General features: G+C 32.9%; 1 protein-coding gene and 1 long non-coding RNA gene across 4 annotated transcripts in view; one reads left to right on the top strand and one right to left on the bottom strand.

Moving 5' to 3' along the window:
- Positions 1–18,973, bottom strand: part of LOC144843819 (uncharacterized) — a 67,042-nt gene that overhangs the window by 28,422 nt on the left and 19,647 nt on the right. The window lies entirely within an intron of this gene.
- Positions 13,278–17,648, top strand: LOC144842165 (uncharacterized). 3 transcript variants are annotated; one of them, XR_013612090.1, is made up of 4 exons: positions 13,278–13,811; positions 14,695–14,854; positions 15,187–15,309; positions 15,986–17,648. It is a non-coding gene; the product is annotated as an uncharacterized LOC144842165 (long non-coding RNA). The 3 variants fall into 3 exon arrangements; XR_013612089.1 differs by lacking the exon at positions 13,278–13,811 and adding an exon at positions 14,174–14,178; XR_013612091.1 differs by lacking the exon at positions 13,278–13,811 and having other exon boundaries at positions 14,387–14,854; positions 15,989–17,648.

The raw sequence follows: 18,973 nt of genomic DNA, 5'->3' as shown, positions 1-18,973 counted from the left end.
AATTACCTAAAAAGGGTGCAAAGGAAACAGATTAGTTTTTGATGTTGAAACATACTGTAGCTTGTAAGTATATATACTGTATGGGTACATTATTTATTCTATATGATTAGGATTTGTAGATTTACTGGCTGTTAATAATAAAGATAATATTTCAGTGTTTTAAAGGTACTGTTTCATTTGTAAATAGTATAACAGATTTTAAGAATGTACTGTACAAATAAATACCCGGCAATCATTATATTATAAAGGCTGAAGGCATAAAAAGATATATGATTTCTAAGTGAAAATGATTAAATATAGCTATGTAACAATATCATTGTTAATATTACAATAGTGTACAGTACATCCTGGTATTATGTAATAATGTCATTGGTATACTAAATAGGTTGTAAAGTTATGTTTCTAGTGCCTACCTAATACCTATAATGATACAGAACAATGTACTGCACATCTTTATTTTATGAATGGAATACTATGTACTTAAATATATTGTGAACATAGTGAAATTTTATATCTATTTTTTTCTTTATAAGCAGTGTTAAACCTAGTATACTGAGTACCTAGGTCTATATTAAATTAATTCTGCTAACATGCTAAAGCATATTGAATAGGAAAGCCTAATTTTATGCTGATTTATTTAACCACTGTACGTACCAGTGGTTTGTGGTGTGGGATTAGGTGATTATTTGTATTCAGCTATAATTTATTGAAAAGGGTTGTGTTTATATCATCTAATTTCAATAGAAAAAATAGGGATACCATAAATAATTATTTATGCAACCAAACATTATATTGGCACAATACAATTAGAGTGAAGAGTCGAATACTCAGGTTAAGAAATGCAATCAAAGACATTTTAATAGCATGTAAATTACCTTTTAATTGCTTTTAATTTAAGTGCTCCTATATCTGTTTCTTTTAGGAAAAACATAACAAATGTTAAGGATGTATAATCAATAATTATTATATTGGATTGAAGGCATAAAGATAAAAAATATTTAGCTCAAGATTTATATATATATATATATATATATTATATATGTCATTTACTGCCAAATTATTATGTTGTACAAAAATTACAGAATAACTTCTGTACCTTACCTAATAATAATGACAGAAAAAATGCTAGTTTACTGTACTGTAAAATGTCCATAGTTTTACAACTTCTAATAGTTCATATTTAAAATCAATCAAATCTGAAAGAAAGTTTAAAAATGTATTGATAAGGAACACTAAATTGTTATACTGTAACAATATCAATGCTAGTCAGGCCTTGTCTTTTGAAAATGATAGGTGTGCTACAAATTGCCCTCCTCAATACATTCAGGGATGCTGTAGGTGTGCTGTTTGTATTTTGGTGTGTAGAAGTTTACCAAATTTAAGGGTGTTGTAAATCGCACTCCTCAAAGGCAGGTGAGTGATTGCACTCACTCACTTTAAAAGACAAGGCCTGGCTAGTACATCATAATAAATGTCACTTTCTGAAATTAATAGATTATGTTGTACAAAATTTACAGAATAAATTGTTTCGGTACCTTACCAAATCATGACAAAAAAATGCTATAGTAGTTTACTGTACTGTAAAATTCTCATAGTAAAACAATAATGCCTATTTAAGTCAATCAAATCTGGAAGAAAGTTTTAAAAAATTGATAAGAAATACCCGGAATATGTACTATTCTCTTTTCCACAGTACGTACTACTCTCAAAATGTAACATGATAAATATTATGTATTTTCAAGTTGGTCTTTGAAGAAATATGTAACCAACATTGTTTAACTTGTTCAATAGTTTGATCTTATTTGTGTTATTTACAAGTTATATTTTGTATATACATTTACATCAGAATACAGTATTCTGTAAAAACGTTTTGCTTTGTTAATGTTAGAAATAAGTTATGAAGGACAAAACTGTCCTCAAATCTTAGTTGTACTGTAATTATATTTAAACACCTTTTCTATGACTAGACTACAATTTGTTTTTTTAGTAGGCAGGTCATTGCTATCAGTATCAATGTATATATCGTTAACATAATATTTCAAATCAAAATCTTCACCACTGCCAGTGTTACTGTAGATTTCATGTCACTAAAAGTGTTGTTATGTTGTTTAGTAATCCAGATAAAAACTGGTTAATTTAAATTAAACATTGGTAGTTGATACAGTATTACTACTTTGGTTTTAAAATGTGTACATCTGTTTGTAAATTTGAACAGTCAAGAGGCCTAGTCATACCTAGGCGATACATCTATTTTGGTGTTATACGGTTTAATGTATAAATAAAACATTTGAACTATCCTAATCTAGAGCAGATTTTTTTTTGGATGATGTGTCTAAACCAGCCTAGACTGATATATATATATAGGCCTACCATTACAGTGAATAAAAGCTGGGTCTATTATGATCATTAATAATATTATACATTAAGTTGTCTGCCAGCACCTAGCCTAGGCCTAGCCCTTAAGCTATGTAGGGCCAAAGAAAATCCCAGAAAGCAAATTATTATTTACGATACAACTTTCCTACTACTAAACTCAGACTTGGAGGCCTAGGGCCTAGGCTAGGCCTAGTTTAGTTAGTACTTGGTTGGCCACTATCTAGCCTATACTATACTACCCAGCTAGCAATTTGACATTGGCCCGACGTCGGCAAGCGTCGGCAGACGTCGACAAAGTCGCGGGCAAATTGCCGACGTTATTACAACGTTATTACAACGTGTACTATAAGTCGTGAATTTAATGGTTGTTAACCTAACGTCCTGCCGACGTCGTATTTACGTTGAAAAATTGACAAAAAAATGTGCCTTGCGATTACATAAATCCAACGTCAGTTTGACGTCGTTATCATTGGTTGGCACAACGTCTGCAAACGTCAACATATTAAAGTAATTTTGACACGTCGCATCAACGTTGGCAAAACGTTGTAAAGAGTTGTCAACAATCAAACGTCGTCACAACGTTGACAATTTGCCAATATATGACAACTTATCAAGTCGGCAAATTATTGTTGGTTTAACGTCGCCATTAGTCGTTGGTTCACCGTTAGCGAATGTCGACACACTAAAGTCATTTTCCTCACGTTGCACCGACATCGGCTAATGGTTGTAAAATTTATGTAGGCATTTTAACGTCTACCCAACGTTTGAAATTGGATACAAGACTTTAAGCATTTGGGTTGTTCATTTATGTCGATTCAACGTCAAATAAAAGTTGTTAAGCCAACGTCAGCAATTGTCAACAACATTACATTGACTTGTTCCACGTCATACAGACGTTGGCTTATAGTTGTATACGTTAAGTCGGATATCAAACGTCGTGCCAACGCTTGAAATTGACGCAAAATACTATCATTTATGGTCACTATTCTAGCGTCAGTTTAACGTCAAATAAAAGTTGTTAAGCCAACGTCAGCAATTGTCAAAAATATTACATTGACTTGTTCCACGTCATGCAGACGTTGGCTAATAGTTGTATACGTTAAGTCTGATATCAAACGTCGTGCCAACGCTTGAAATTGACGCAAAATACTATCATTTATGGTCACTATTCTAGCGTCAGTTTAACGTCAAATAAAAGTTGTTAAGCCAACGTCAGCAATTGTCAAAAATATTACATTGACTTGTTCCACGTCATACAGACGTTGGCTTATAGTTGTATACGTTAAGTCTGATATCAAACGTCATACCAACGCTTGAAATTGACGCAAAATACAATCATTTATGGTCACTATTCTAGCGTCAGTTTAACGTCAAATAAAAGTTGTTAAGCCAACGTCAGCAATTGTCAACAACATTACATTGACTTGTTCCACGTCATGCAGACGTTGGCTAAACGTTGTATACGTTAAGTCTGATATCAAACGTCGTGCCAACGCTTGAAATTGACGCAAAATACTAGCATTTATGGTCACTATTCTAGCGTCAGTTTAACGTCAAATAAAAGTTGTTAAGCCAACGTCAGCAATTGTCAACAACATTACATTGACTTGTTCCACGTCATACAGACGTTGGCTAATAGTTGTATACGTTAAGTCTGATATCAAACGTCGTGCCAACGCTTGAAATTGACGCAAAATACAATCATTTATGGTCACTATTCTAGCGTCAGTTTAACGTCAAATAAAAGTTGTTAAGCCAACGTCAGCAATTGTCAACAACATTACATTGACTTGTTCCACGTCATGCAGACGTTGGCTAAAAGTTGTATACGTTAAGTCTGATATCAAACGTCGTGCCAACGCTTGAAATTGACGCAAAATACTAGCATTTATGGTCACTATTCTAGCGTCAGTTTAACGTCAAATAAAAGTTGTTAAGCCAACGTCAGCAATTGTCAACAACATTACATTGACTTGTTCCACGTCATACAGACGTTGGCTAATAGTTGTATACGTTAAGTCTGATATCAAACGTCGTGCCAACGCTTGAAATTGACGCAAAATACAATCATTTATGGTCACTATTCTAGCGTCAGTTTAACGTCAAATAAAAGTTGTTAAGCCAACGTCAGCAATTGTCAACAACATTACATTGACTTGTTCCACGTCATGCAGACGTTGGCTAATAGTTGTATACGTTAAGTCTGATATCAAACGTCGTGCCAACGCTTGAAATTGACGCAAAATACTAGCATTTATGGTCACTATTCTAGCGTCAGTTTAACGTCAAATAAAAGTTGTTAAGCCAACGTCAGCAATTGTCAAAAATATTACATTGACTTGTTCCACGTCATGCAGACGTTGGCTAATAGTTGTATACGTTAAGTCTGATATCAAACGTCATACCAACGCTTGAAATTGACGCAAAATACAATCATTTATGGTCACTATTCTAGCGTCAGTTTAACGTCAAATAAAAGTTGTTAAGCCAACGTCAGCAATTGTCAACAACATTACATTGACTTGTTCCACGTCATGCAGACGTTGGCTAATAGTTGTATACGTTAAGTCTGATATCAAACGTCGTGCCAACGCTTGAAATTGACGCAAAATACTAGCATTTATGGTCACTATTCTAGCGTCAGTTTAACGTCAAATAAAAGTTGTTAAGCCAACGTCAGCAATTGTCAAACATATTACATTGACTTGTTCCACGTCATGCAGACGTTGGCTAATAGTTGTATACGTTAAGTCTGATATCAAACGTCATACCAACGCTTGAAATTGACGCAAAATACAATCATTTATGGTCACTATTCTAGCGTCAGTTTAACGTCAAATAAAAGTTGTTAAGCCAACGTCAGCAATTGTCAACAACATTACATTGACTTGTTCCACGCCATGCAGACGTTGGCTTATAGTTGTATACGTTAAGTCTGATATCAAACGTCGTGCCAACGCTTGAAATTGACGCAAAATACAATCATTTATGGTCACTATTCTAGCGTCAGTTTAACGTCAAATAAAAGTTTGTTAAGCCAACGTCAGCAATTGTCAACGACATTACATTGACTTGTTTCACATTGACTTTATAGTAACAATTGTATTACTGGTTAAGTCGGATTTTAAACGTCGTACCAACGCTTAAATATTACAAACATATCGTGTTTATTCCAAACTTGATAGAGTAACTGATTGACAACTTACTAAATAATACAATACCCCACATAGAAAAGTTGATTCAAACAAAATGCAATATTATGTTTTGATATGGATATTAAAGAAAAGTAGGCCTATATTCTTCTTTAGATTGTTTCTAAATATTTTTGAACATTAATTAGGACATCTAACTTTATATATTAAGAGAATGTCTGTACACTTATCGTTTGAATGCAGCTATTGAAATGGAATGATTGATTTAATGATGGTCATCCTAATTATGGTTCCATTTAAAATAAATGGCGCCCCCATTCAAGAAACTGAATGTAATCAAAGATCTTATAAAATTAATGAAAATACAAAATCTACAATTTACAAGGAACCAATTATTGGTATTAAAAGATAAATATTGAAATATGTACTTGGCTATTTTTCTAAACGGAAAAATGCAACCATACCACCATACATCATAAATGCAAAATAAAGAAAAACGATTAAGTTCATTCCACTGATAATACGTTTAATTGCATTTTCATTTCAACAGCCTAACATTAAATTTATTTAAAAACATTTGTCAAGATAGATATTGGGAATACACCTCCATTTTTTCGCAATATAAGAGAAGCTAATAACGAATTGACAAATGGTCAAACAATAAACGGTCTCAGAAAACGATGTTATAACGTTCAAGATCTGTAATGTTCGCTGATATTATAAAAACTAAAAAGTAGGCATAGGTTAAGTTTAATTCGTAGTAAGATATATGTGTGTATTATATTATATACTCCAAAGTAACTAAATTCTACAGAGGCTTCAAATTTAATTTATGTAAAAATAAAAATTGTACATGAATGTTAATGAACTATTTGGGCTTATAAACTTATGTTATGTTATGTTCTAAATTACCGAACGTAAAACAAAAAATGATGAGATACAAAAATGTGGATAAAGAAAGAAATAATGCGCAAGACATAAAATTAAAATAATACATTATTATGTAAGCAGTGTATACATTGTTGAACAAAGTATTAATATAGTTCATATGTTATATATTATTTGTCTTGTTAAATAAATTTGTAAGGCCCTATACTGTTATTCTTTAAGGAAAGTTGATATACCCTATTATTTTATGCCTATTAATAGTATTAATATTGTTTAAGTAAATATTTTGTCTAATTGCCTTGATTTTGTGTATAGGCCAATGGCATCAAATTTGTCTCAAAGCAAATTAAAGACACTTTTAGACACATGATTCATTGATTTCTGATATAATATTCTGTACTTGTGTATGCATTACTAAAATAGTTATATTATGTTTCATTTATAATGTATGTAAACATTTATTCATTTTTTTAAAACAAATCGGTGCACTTTTTCTGTTGTTTTTGTTTAATTAATTTTAATTAAAATTATGACAACAATTCCTATCTAACCTAGATTCACACAAAAACAATTACTTCCTAATAAAATTGTATAATGGTATACATTACAGAGCATTGAATAAACTCGAGCGGAATATTAACGCACATAAAAAAACATTCATTTTCTTGTCGAAAAGTGCCCTCTCTAGTTTTCTATTGATTTAATAATTATTAATAATTAATTAATGGGTAATATTAAAATATTTTTAACTTTTAATGTTAGAAGTTGGTTCTACTCCTAACAAAGTTTCATATCTCCAAATTTCAACAAGGTAGACAAAGCACTTCAATAAATATCACATTTAACATCACAAATTAGGGTTATGGATTGAATTTTTGCTAATAATTTTCGATAAAAAATACTTTTCGTATTTAAAAACATTTGATACTTGGTGTGAATATTCAATATAAGTTGCTCATCCATATTGCTAAAGAAAAATAAATATCAAACCATAATTCACTGATTGTTGTGATTTACGTTTTTACAAAATTTACACTTATGAACGACCATACAATTCCAACTCATTTTTTCAACCTAATAACGATTTAAAAAAAAAAAACCAACAGAAAAGGGTTATGAAAGCAATTTTGTTTCTGTGAATAGAGCAACCTATATTGAACATATAAAACGAGTTTCAACTGTTTTTAAATACGAAAAGTATTTTTTATCGACGTTTTTTATATATGTTTTTAGGCAAAAATTCCTTCAATAACCCTAATTTGTGATGTTAAATATGATATTTATTGAAGTAATTAGACAACGTTGTTGAAATTTGGAGATATGAAATTTTGTTAGGAGTAGATCCAACTTCCTACATTAAATGTTAAAAACATGTTAACCTTACCCATTAATTAATTATAAATAATTAATAAATCAATAGAAAACTAGAGAGGGCACTTTTCGATAAGAAAATGATTATGTTTTTTATGTACGTTATTATTCCGCTCGAGTTTATTCAACATACTGTATTGTATACTACAGTAATATACTATTTTATTGGAAAGTAAATATTTTTGTGTGAATCTTCTTGGAGTTCTTTGAAAGAGTATCCGCTTATACTTCTTTTCTTCAGATTCAACATCTGATTTAGGTCTTAAATGTGCACACACACTTCCTGAACCAACATAGTACATTGAAAGTCAAATGAATTGTTTTAACTTTTTTTTATTGAAAACAATCTGACTCAAAACATATTATCAGTGACAATAATAGAAAGGTTAGATAGGTTTGTTGTAATAATTTTTAATTAAAATTAATTAAACAAAAAACAACAGAAAAGTGCACTTTTTTGTTTTAAAAAATGTAAAAAAATGAATAAATATTTACTTACATTATAAATGTAAACATTTCGATAAGAAAATGATTATGTTTTTTATGTACGGTATTATTCCGCCCGAGTTTATTCAACATACTGTATTATTATACTATTTTATTGGGAATACATTAATTTACACATTCATAGAAATATATGGTTCATACTTTTTTAACATAAATATTTAGCCATTTACTTTGATCGATACATTTATAATTTATACCGATAATAGTACACCTATTATTGTATAGCATTACCATGTTTTCACCCATATTAATAATTCTGCATTTTCAATTCAATAATCAATTTCATTTATTTATTTCAACACACATTTAAATCGGTGATTGACAGCAAAATAAATAAACAACAGGCGCGTATCTTAATACATGTATACTATTTGTAAATATTATAAACAAAAAACATATATATAGAAAATGAAATGAAGTACATTTAGACCATTTTGAGCATATTTTCACTTATTATTAGGCCTATGTCAAAAACCGAAATTGAAAATGATAAAAAAAAAGCTGAATGAAAAAATATTTAGGCCTACACATGTTGCGGGGATATATTAAAAAATGATTTCGTAATTGGTACTTCTCTTTAAAATGTACTAATTTCACTATTTATTTTGTTTGGATTTTGAAATTATTAAATACGAATTATACTACTTTTATCCATATGTACTGTACGATATTTGTACTAAATCATTTCTCCAAATAAACATTGTGTTTAAAAACTTAAATTGCTCTCTGTTTGCGCTGTATGCAACATTACATATACGCATTGGCTCCGGTTGGGGGAGGAGGGGGAATTACCAACCTGACGTTTATTACAATATCGGAGCAACAGATACTGTAATGCGTAAGTTCAACAAAAGATGCGCGTAGGCCTACACAGTGTTTGTGCGAAATGTGTGTTTCATTAAAAATGCGAGACCCGTGACGTGTTAAAACTCTGTGAGCTGATATTATAGTTTGACAATAGGGAATGGTGTGTGGGGTGCTACAGTCCGCAGTAAATTGGAGGGATACGTGGGACTGTGGGCAGTAGCGAATTAAAAGTTCACACCATATTAATTCTAAAAATAATTGATGAGATGCTCTTTAGTTTTCGTTTTAGCTATTAATGTATTTCATTCAGCAGAACATTTTATTTAAATTACATTCGTATACCCCTTCAGTTAAGATACATAAAAAGTGTGTGCGGGTGGCCGTTTCGAAAACGCGGATGTTAAGTTTTGATGGATGTAACTGAACATACTTGGAGGTGCGAAAAAGTCTCCACGACATTGGCCCATCATGTTTTTTACTTCATTTCCAAATAAACATATAGTGTTTTAAGGATGAATGATAAAATAATTTGATTTTTTTTTTATTTGATTTGAGTATTTAAAAACTTTAATTACTCTCTGTTTTTGCATACGCTGTTTTTGATACTTTATTCACATGCCGATGTAAATGTCCTTCAATCCTGGTTGTTTACGAATTCGAATGCCAATGCTTATATCGTAAACAACCGACAGGATTGAAGGACATTCGCATCGGCATGTGAATAAAGTATCAAAAACAGCGTATGCAAAAACAGAGAGTAATTAAAGTTTTTAAATACTCAAATCAAATAAAAAAAAAAACTCCTACCAGCGTGCAAAAATGCATTACTGTAGGTATTCTTGGGAATGGGATATGTAACTAATTCCACGTGTAAATCGAGTCGACTTGACACGGATGCCCGGATGTACTCTCCTAAATGTTTTTAAAAAAAGCCAGAGACGATATATATATATAAATCACTTGCACTGATGAAGGGCTAGTGTTGGCCGAAAGCTCTGCTAACTTTTCTGACTGTTTTACTTATCGTTTTGATTTAGCTTTCTCTTTTTTTTGTATCTCCATTGAGATCCAGCCACAGCATTGTCATTTTTTCAGTAATTTGCCTTTGGATTTATAAATCAATACATACTTTAATGTCCAATCATACTCAATTCATTCTATTGAATGTTTTAAGTAGAATTGGGCAATTGTAATAATTCATAATTATATTATTAGACCTATGTACAGAAAAATGAAAGAAATGTATCGGTTCAAATATATACAGCCCAAACAACACATTTGAAATGTAACACAAACACACACACCCCAGACCCACTGTAGGTACAGAACATTCATTCTTAGCCGCCCGGTGATATAATTTAATTAACTAATTATTTTGAAACGATCATGTAATGAGGAAATCTGTGAGAATAAGAAAAATTTAGGAACCCTCGCTTGATATGCTGGTGCTTTCATAGTGTTTTTCAAATTCGACTGGGCATAATCAACAAACAAAAGCCCTAATGAGGTTTCGTAAAATAATACAGTGATATTTTATTTTACAAATACAATCAATTTTAGGATTTTCTTATACATAATAGTTTGGTTCTTTATCAGTATTGGATAGTGTAATAAATGGTCATTAATATTATACATAGAAATTATTTATTTAATTATAAATAGAAAATTTATAATTCCGTAAAATCCGTTTAGCCCGTTTGAAATTCAATCAAACCTATTTGGTTAATAATAATTTAATGAGTTCAGAATGTATACCTTTTTATCCGCATACGATATTTGACTATGTATTTATGTAAATTATTTGATATGTTTTCCAATAAACAATGTACTGATTTTTGTTTTAACACTTTGCAATGATGAATGATAAAAGGGTCTATTTTTTGTAATTGATTTGGGTATTTGTAACTTTCCATAGCTCTCTGTTTTTTACTTTATTCACATGCCGATATGAATGTCCTGGAGTCCAATCGGTCATTTACGAAAACAGAATACACTGTAATAAGCATGATTTGCATAGAATTCTCATAAAATCCTGTGTTTATATCTCAAAGGTCACTAAACAGTCCCAGAAGACAGATCATTCAAGGTTATGATATGAATGGTGAACTAGCAAATAGCTCAACATTTTGATTACAAAATGCTTAATTTAAACACAAAGGAGAATGTACATAGGTATACAACTCCCTGGGTAGACATTCTGTGAACACCACTACTCGTAGATTTGAATGTATAGATAGATAAACAATATATAATGTGATGATCAATGAAGAATGATAATCTCATGTAAAATCGAAACCTTGCATTGAATTGACAATGATTTTTAATACAACAAATTCAATCAAGGTGCTTGATATAAATATTCTTTTACATTTCACATTAACATTATACCGACGATAATGATGGTTTATAATTATATGTGACTTGGTGGAGACTCTTACCCCAACCCGGTTTATAAATTACAATTCCGTCTGCTGTATTGCTTATTGTTATTGGATATACTCTTGTTTTTAAACCGTAAATATTAAAAAAACGACGAACTCTTTCATGGTAAAGAAATAACCATCATCCATACAAAAAGATAGATCTCGCAGATTTTTCTTTGTTTAAAGGTTCATGTACAAAAATAAGGAAAAACTGGCATTTAGGGGTAATGTTGTATCAAAATAATCTGATTTAAAGTGTACATTTGAACCATCTCAAGGATGTATGGTATGTGGATGTTGGTTGAGAATGAGAGGATGAGCTGAGGTGGGGTTGGTGCAGGTTAGATGGGGATTCAGAGATAATGAATCAAAATGAATTCTTCTGTGAAGGATTTAACCTGTGATTTCAATCATTGCAATCATGCATGGTCTCCATGAAGCAAATAACTCCCACCCTGGGGCAGGTATTTGTGTCTGCTACCTTCTAATAAATATAAGAAGTCTGACAGTTTAGCATACCAGATGATTTTAATGCATTTTTATTTTATACTTTACTTTTAACTTTATTAAATTGTACAATCATTTTCATAAATCATAATAAATAAATAAGTCTATATGCAGACTTTTGTACTAGGTTCTCCCAACCAAAGGGCCAATAAATTTACCTGTCATGGACACTTGTTGTGTGCTATACCAATTAAGGGATTGTGACTTAAAGTAAGATGTCATCTTTTTTGTGGCACGCCTAATTGGCGACAGAAGCTGTGTTAGCCTCTTTTGTTGCTCCATGGCGCAAAATCTAGCTATTTTTTGTATTGTTATGTTTGTATAATTGTTTTTGCCGAAATTAATAAAATAAAATATAATAATCTAAATTTCTTCTTAAAGATGATGAGTTATTTAAGTTTGATCAAAAACTAACTCATATATATCAAAGTTATGCGATGAGGTCATAATTGCTACACCCATTTTACAATCTTAGTTTGTGTACATTTTATCATCGAGTTGAACAACAACTAAAATACAACTGTATCACACATTCATCAAACAATACTGTATAAGTAATAATAATCCCTTCTACATTGTAGTTGTGGGCCCTGTACTCTGCTAAAGTTACTTTAAATACACGTAATACATTTGACATATGCCTACAATCATGTACTGTACGTGTACTTGAACAAAGCATGTATTTGTGTTTATTCTGCATGTTGTCAACCCCGATATCTACTCGCAGTTTCCGACTCGCAACTCGCACTTTCCGACTCGCAACTCGCACTTTCCGACTAGCAACTCGCAGTTTCTGACCCGCAACTCGCACTTTCTGACTCACAATTCGCACTTTCCGACCCGCAACTCGCACTTTCTGACTCGCAATTCGCACTTTCCGACTCGCAACTCACACTTTCCGACCCGCAACTCCTAATAGGAGTTATCGCGGGAAAAACGAATACTGTAAGCCTATACTACAATGAATCATAATTTATCTGGACTCAAGAAAATAATTGAGAAGAATTGGGACAAGGTGGTGGTGATGGAACTGCAGTAATTTGATTCTATTTTGTATCTATACATACTGCTCTTATTCCGTTCTCTCATTCGGCTAGGATTTTTGTCAAACAGTTCGTTTAATCTTTAATCATCAGGGTCTATGTGTACTTGATGTAATACTTTTTTGTATGGAATCTCTGCCTCGACCAAATGATGCTTTTTGTTTTTGTTTTTATTTTTATTATTATATTTTTGTTTATTAAATATACATATGTTGATGTTTGATTTTGGTAGAAATAAATGTTGAATTGAATGTTTGCGATATACTATGATATGACCTGATGCATATCTGATGCATATACAGTATATACACTTTTAGTACTGAGTGCCTATATTATTTGTACGTGTCATCTAGTTGATGAGCCTAGTACAGTATAATAATATATAGAATACAAATCCAACATTCTTCAAAATTCTATGATGTGGGTAACATGGGTACCTTACTGTCAAACTACTTTACATTGCATTCGTTTATCATGAACGGATTGTGATTGACTTTCCAGTCCGCGAATGTCCTTGCCTGTTGGAATTTGATTTACAAGCGTGATTGATTTTGACGGTAGCTTACCATTGAAAAGACCAAAAAACATTCTAGCACACGCTGTCGTCCCTGTATCACGCTCAGAACTTGCTGCTCAAAAACTTTTTGTCATCGAAACTGTAGGCCTACTGAAATATTATTTAAAAGTTCCTGATTGACCTTTTCTGTTTCATCAATTGTTCGACTTCTTCAAATACAGTGAGTAATAATAGAACATTTGTATTATATTAATTTGAACAACATTTTACAATTATTAAAACAGTACTGTATTACTGTAACTATGAATGTAAATAGTAAAATTTACTGTAAAAGAACTCTCCGCAATAGAGCCAAAAGAAGGGCTAATGAGATTGTAGGGCAAATTGGTAGGCCTAGGCCTAATGTGAATTTTGATACGGATAATGTAATTAGGCCTATTAATCCACGTTATTATAATGATGAACACGTTGACGACGGAAGTGTCAATATTACTCCGTCTCTACCTCCTTCTGATAATAGCCAAACTGACAATGTCACTACTAGTACTACTAGTCATGATGACCAGAGTGTTAGTAGTCTTAATAAAGCAAGTAGTAGTAGTGTTACTTCCAGTTGTAGCCTAACTAAAAATAGTGAAATGACACTAATGATGTTTTTGATTTGCCGGCGGCTTCAATGGATGACATCCAGAATATTGAAGAAAGCCTTAAAGAAAAGGCAAATCAAAAGGCCCTAGTAGGTTTAATATTTTACTTAAAATAATAATAACAACGTTCTCAATTAATTAATCATTCTGCTTTACATAGGATGTATTCAAATATTTCAATTAATGTTAAACCAAATTGATTAATGTATTGTTTGAAGGTTTGCATGGCGAAATCAAATTTGCGTTTTGTGCTTTGATCATCCTCATGAGTGAGAATGGGCCTCCTGAGGAAGATTAAAGCACATTGATCGAAACGTCGAGAAACTCAACAGTTCTTTTCAGAACTAATTTACGTGGTGTGCCGCAAACTTTAATCAACAATATTAACTAATGTTTTTCATCTACGTTATGTTGAAAATGTCTTGTTTTAACAATTTCTTTATTTTTATATTTTAGATTTTGCGATTATGCAGTCTTGGTGGCCACAATGAAACAGATGTCCTCAATAGGATAATGGGTCATCTGCTTTCAAACACACTTGCCTCAGAATTTAATTGGATGGGAAGAGGGGATAAGAAGGGATTCAGAGGACTAAAGCTTTCAAAAATTGTAAAAGGTAAATACTCTAATAAACAGCACCCGCCATTCCAAGATATACACTGGTCCCAACATTGCTTCGGTGATTTGACGAGAACTGGTGTTTCAAAGTGTGTATATGAATTACCGTCTGACTGATTTTGGACGGAGATGCACACATAAAATTGGATGTCTCTTCCTCGTTTTCAAAATAATATTTTAAAAATCTTATTTAGTATTATTAAAATAATTATTTCAAATGCATAATTGCTTGTTTTATCTTGCTAATAGGGAAGCAAGAGGCTTTTGATTATATTTTTTTCACATGAGATAAAGTATTCTGTTGATGCACAATGTTTGTACACTTTGCAGTTTCAGCTAGAAGATCATGGACCGGAATGACGGAGGCCACATGTGAAAATAAAATAAAATCTTGGCTGAAATACAGCAAGGACAGAGCTGGGGGAAGAAAACTTAGGGAACAAAAGAAGAAAGGTCAGTTCAATAGTTAAATTTAGTATTTAAAGATGTTTGTACTTTACTTGTAAATCAGGTATCAAGTCATTTTAAACCACCATCATGACGGCAACAACAATAATCCATGCTGGTGGTTATTTATTACGACTACTAATTTTCAAACTAGAATTTAATTCGTCTCTTTAACGAATTATAAGTGATGTCATTTTATAATTTTACTGACATTTATTTTAAAACAAATCATGCACTTACGTTAAAATACCATCGCAAAATGTTGATACTGTATAATTATGGCATCTTTTGACCTGATGCATTTACGCTTATAGTGCTGAGTTATAATTATCTACAGCATATGTACATCTATATACAATGTAGCATAGGTGAAATTACGGGACCCACATTATGTTCTATTTTTTTTGGTATGATGGCGTTATCAAAGTAAACATGAAGATGATGAATTGAGCAAAAAGATAAAAGATTTGGAATAAAATTAATTGGGCACGTAAAAGGGCGGCGGTGCGCGCTTTTTGAAATTTGTACAACTTTTACTAAAAACTAACATTGTGTTAAATAAATTGCAATGCGATAAGCTTTCTACTATAGCTTATGGTTTGTAATCACTATGTGTGTATTTAGTAAACGTATATAATTTACAGTTAATTGACAATAACTTGCTTTTCTTTTCTCTTTGTAGCAGCTGCAGCAGCAGCAAACACCGACGAAGCCGAAGATACCATAGATGATGATGATGAACTTTTTATTTGAATTGTTGGTTATCCGTATACTGGATGCTTTTACGGCATCATATTGCCAGTAGATTTTGTAAAATAGGATTTGTTTTTTCTTTGGTACTATTATTCATATTTAAAAGAGCGCATCTCGCTTATCGATACCCCATTTCTCCCAGCTTTAAATATTTTCTTATTCAATAAATCATTCCTCGCATGAGTAGTAAACTTTTTAATTTTGATGACCTCATTATGTCTCAACATTTGAACAACATGGGTTAATTAATTTAATCTATATAGTAAATTGTAATCTATAGCCCCTCAGGATGAAAAGTGGCCCTCATGATTAAATGTGTGCTCAAATTAACTTCCGAATTGATGAAATGTTAAAAACTTGATTAAAATGTAATCAAACGTTGCAATTAATTATACATTTTTACATTCTTAAGAGACGAGTTCAAATCTATATAGTTTATTTGATTTTTAATTGTCTAGTTTTTAAATGTTTTACTTAAATTGTTTATCATTAAATAATTATACCTTTAATAAAAACAATTTCCAATCCAATATTTGCAGAGTACCGGCATTATTTAATTGTTAAGTTTCATTCATATTCATTCGATGGTACAATCTATTTACTACGGTGAATCGATGTAAATTAACACAGCTACTCCAACACGTTGTGCTCACGCATAACCGACGAATACAAAATACGATGACCGACGTAATCTATGACTTTAAGCCGACGTTGACCCAACACATTGGGCGAACTAATGCCCAACGAAGAACAATTACGTTAAACCAACGTCATCAAAAGTTGTTAGACCAATGTAATATAAATGACGTTAAGCCGACATCAACCCAACACGTTGAGCCAACCTAGACACGACAAATAAAAAAATACGTTGAACCAACGTCATCAAAAGTTATTAGACCAACGTAATGTATATGACGTTAAGCCGACGTCAACCAAACACATGTCGGGCCAACATCGTTAAAAGATGTTAAGCCAACCATAAATGACGACGTTTGTCCGACGTTGCCCGAACACGTTGTTGCAATGTCTGTCCAACGCGTTGGGCCCACTAAGGGCCGATGTAAAAAATAACGTTGGGCCTACGTCGGTAAAAGTAACGTCGGGCCTACGTCGGTAAAAGTTGTTAAGCCAACCATAAATAACGACGTTTGTCCGACGTCGCCCCAACACGTTGTTCCGATGTCTGTCCAACGCGTTGGGCCCACTAAGGGCCGACGGAAAATATTACGTCGGGCCTATGTCGCGGTATAAGATGTCGAGCCAACCATAAACGACGACGTTTGGCCGACGTCGCCCCAACACGTTGTTCCAATGTCTGTTCAACGCGTTGGGCCCACTAAGGGCCGATGGAAAAAATTACGTCGGGCCTACGTTGGTAACAGTAACGTCGGGCCTACGTCGGTAAAAGATGTCAAGCCAACCATAAACGACGACGTTTGGCCGACGTCGCCCCAACACGTTGTTCCGATGTCTGTACAACGCGTTGGGCCCACTAAGGGCCGATGGAAAAAATTACGTCGGGCCTACGTCGCCTAAAGTTGTTGGCCCAACGTAACTGTTGACCTTACGCCAACGTCGGTACAACGTGTGATTGCTAGCTGGGTAGTCTACTATGCTATGGAGTTTCCTACACAAGTTACACATTACAAAAATCACCTATTATGGACAACATAATGGATGGCGCACTACTCCAATAAACTCGCCTATTGTGGACAAAAAGTCACCTATTTTGGACAGCCAATTATGAAAGTCACCTATTATGGACAAACAACAGCGCCCTCTAGTCCCTATTGTGGACAGAAAGTAACCTATTATGGACAGAAAAGTAACCTATTGTGGACAGATTTCACCAACCCCGCTCCAAATACCAGCTGATGATAACATCACGTATGTGGACCAAAGCCGAAAGGACGTTCAGCGGTTGAAGACGTCGATAACCAAACAACAAGAAATTACAAATGTTGGGTGTTGGAATGTCAGAACATTGTACACAATTGGGAAATCACCAACACTGGCAAAATAAATGGATAGGTTCAAAATCGATATACTAGGAGTCAGCGAATGCAGATGGCTAGGGATTTGGAAGAGTCAGGAGAGAGTAGAATATTTTCAGAGAGAGAAGACAACCTACATCGTCACGGTGTGGCACTGATGATGTCAAAGAAAGCCGAGAAATCACTACTCGAATGGAAACCAATAAATAGCAGAATTATATACGCAAGAGTTCAAAATTCATGAATTGTCAATCATCCAAACGTATGCACCAACAAATGATGCAAAGAGGAGAAAGACAACTTTTACGAGCAATTACAATCGGTCACGGACAGCATGCACAAACACCATCTGCTTATTGTGATGGGAAGTTTTAATGCAAAAGTGGAAAAGGAAAATGAAGGATACGGAAGTATAATGGGGAAACACGACATTGGAAAAAGAAACAATAACGGAGAAAAACTTGTCGACTATATTCTAAGCAGTCTAAGCAACTTGGTGATAGGAGTAAGTTTGACACTATTAAACTTGAACATTCAGATACGAGAAAGCAATTTACTAAAAAAACTAAATAACAGATTTGAAGTGTTAAAAGATGTCGGCGAAATAGAAGATGTGGAGACAAAATGGAGTAGCATTATAACTGCATACAAGGAAACTGCAAAAGTACTTGGCTACAAGAAAAAAGGACAAAAGCCATGGATAACGACAGATTCGTGGGAGATAGTCGACCAAAGAAGAAAATTAAAGAGCAGACAGAATTAAACAAAATCTCATGGAGAGATACAGTGATACAGATAAGAGGCAACGAAAGCTTAGAAAGCAGCCGGTAATGGAAGAATGAGAGAATTGTAAGAGAAAGACGTTAAGCAATGAAAAGAGAAAAGCAACCAATGTAGTAAAGGACAGGACTGGAAATTTGATA

Source organism: Antedon bifida, chromosome 5 (assembly GCF_963402885.1).
Source record: "Antedon bifida chromosome 5, ecAntBifi1.1, whole genome shotgun sequence".
NCBI classification, from domain to species: domain Eukaryota; kingdom Metazoa; phylum Echinodermata; class Crinoidea; order Comatulida; family Antedonidae; genus Antedon; species Antedon bifida.
This window is presented reverse-complemented; position numbering and strand designations above follow the sequence as displayed.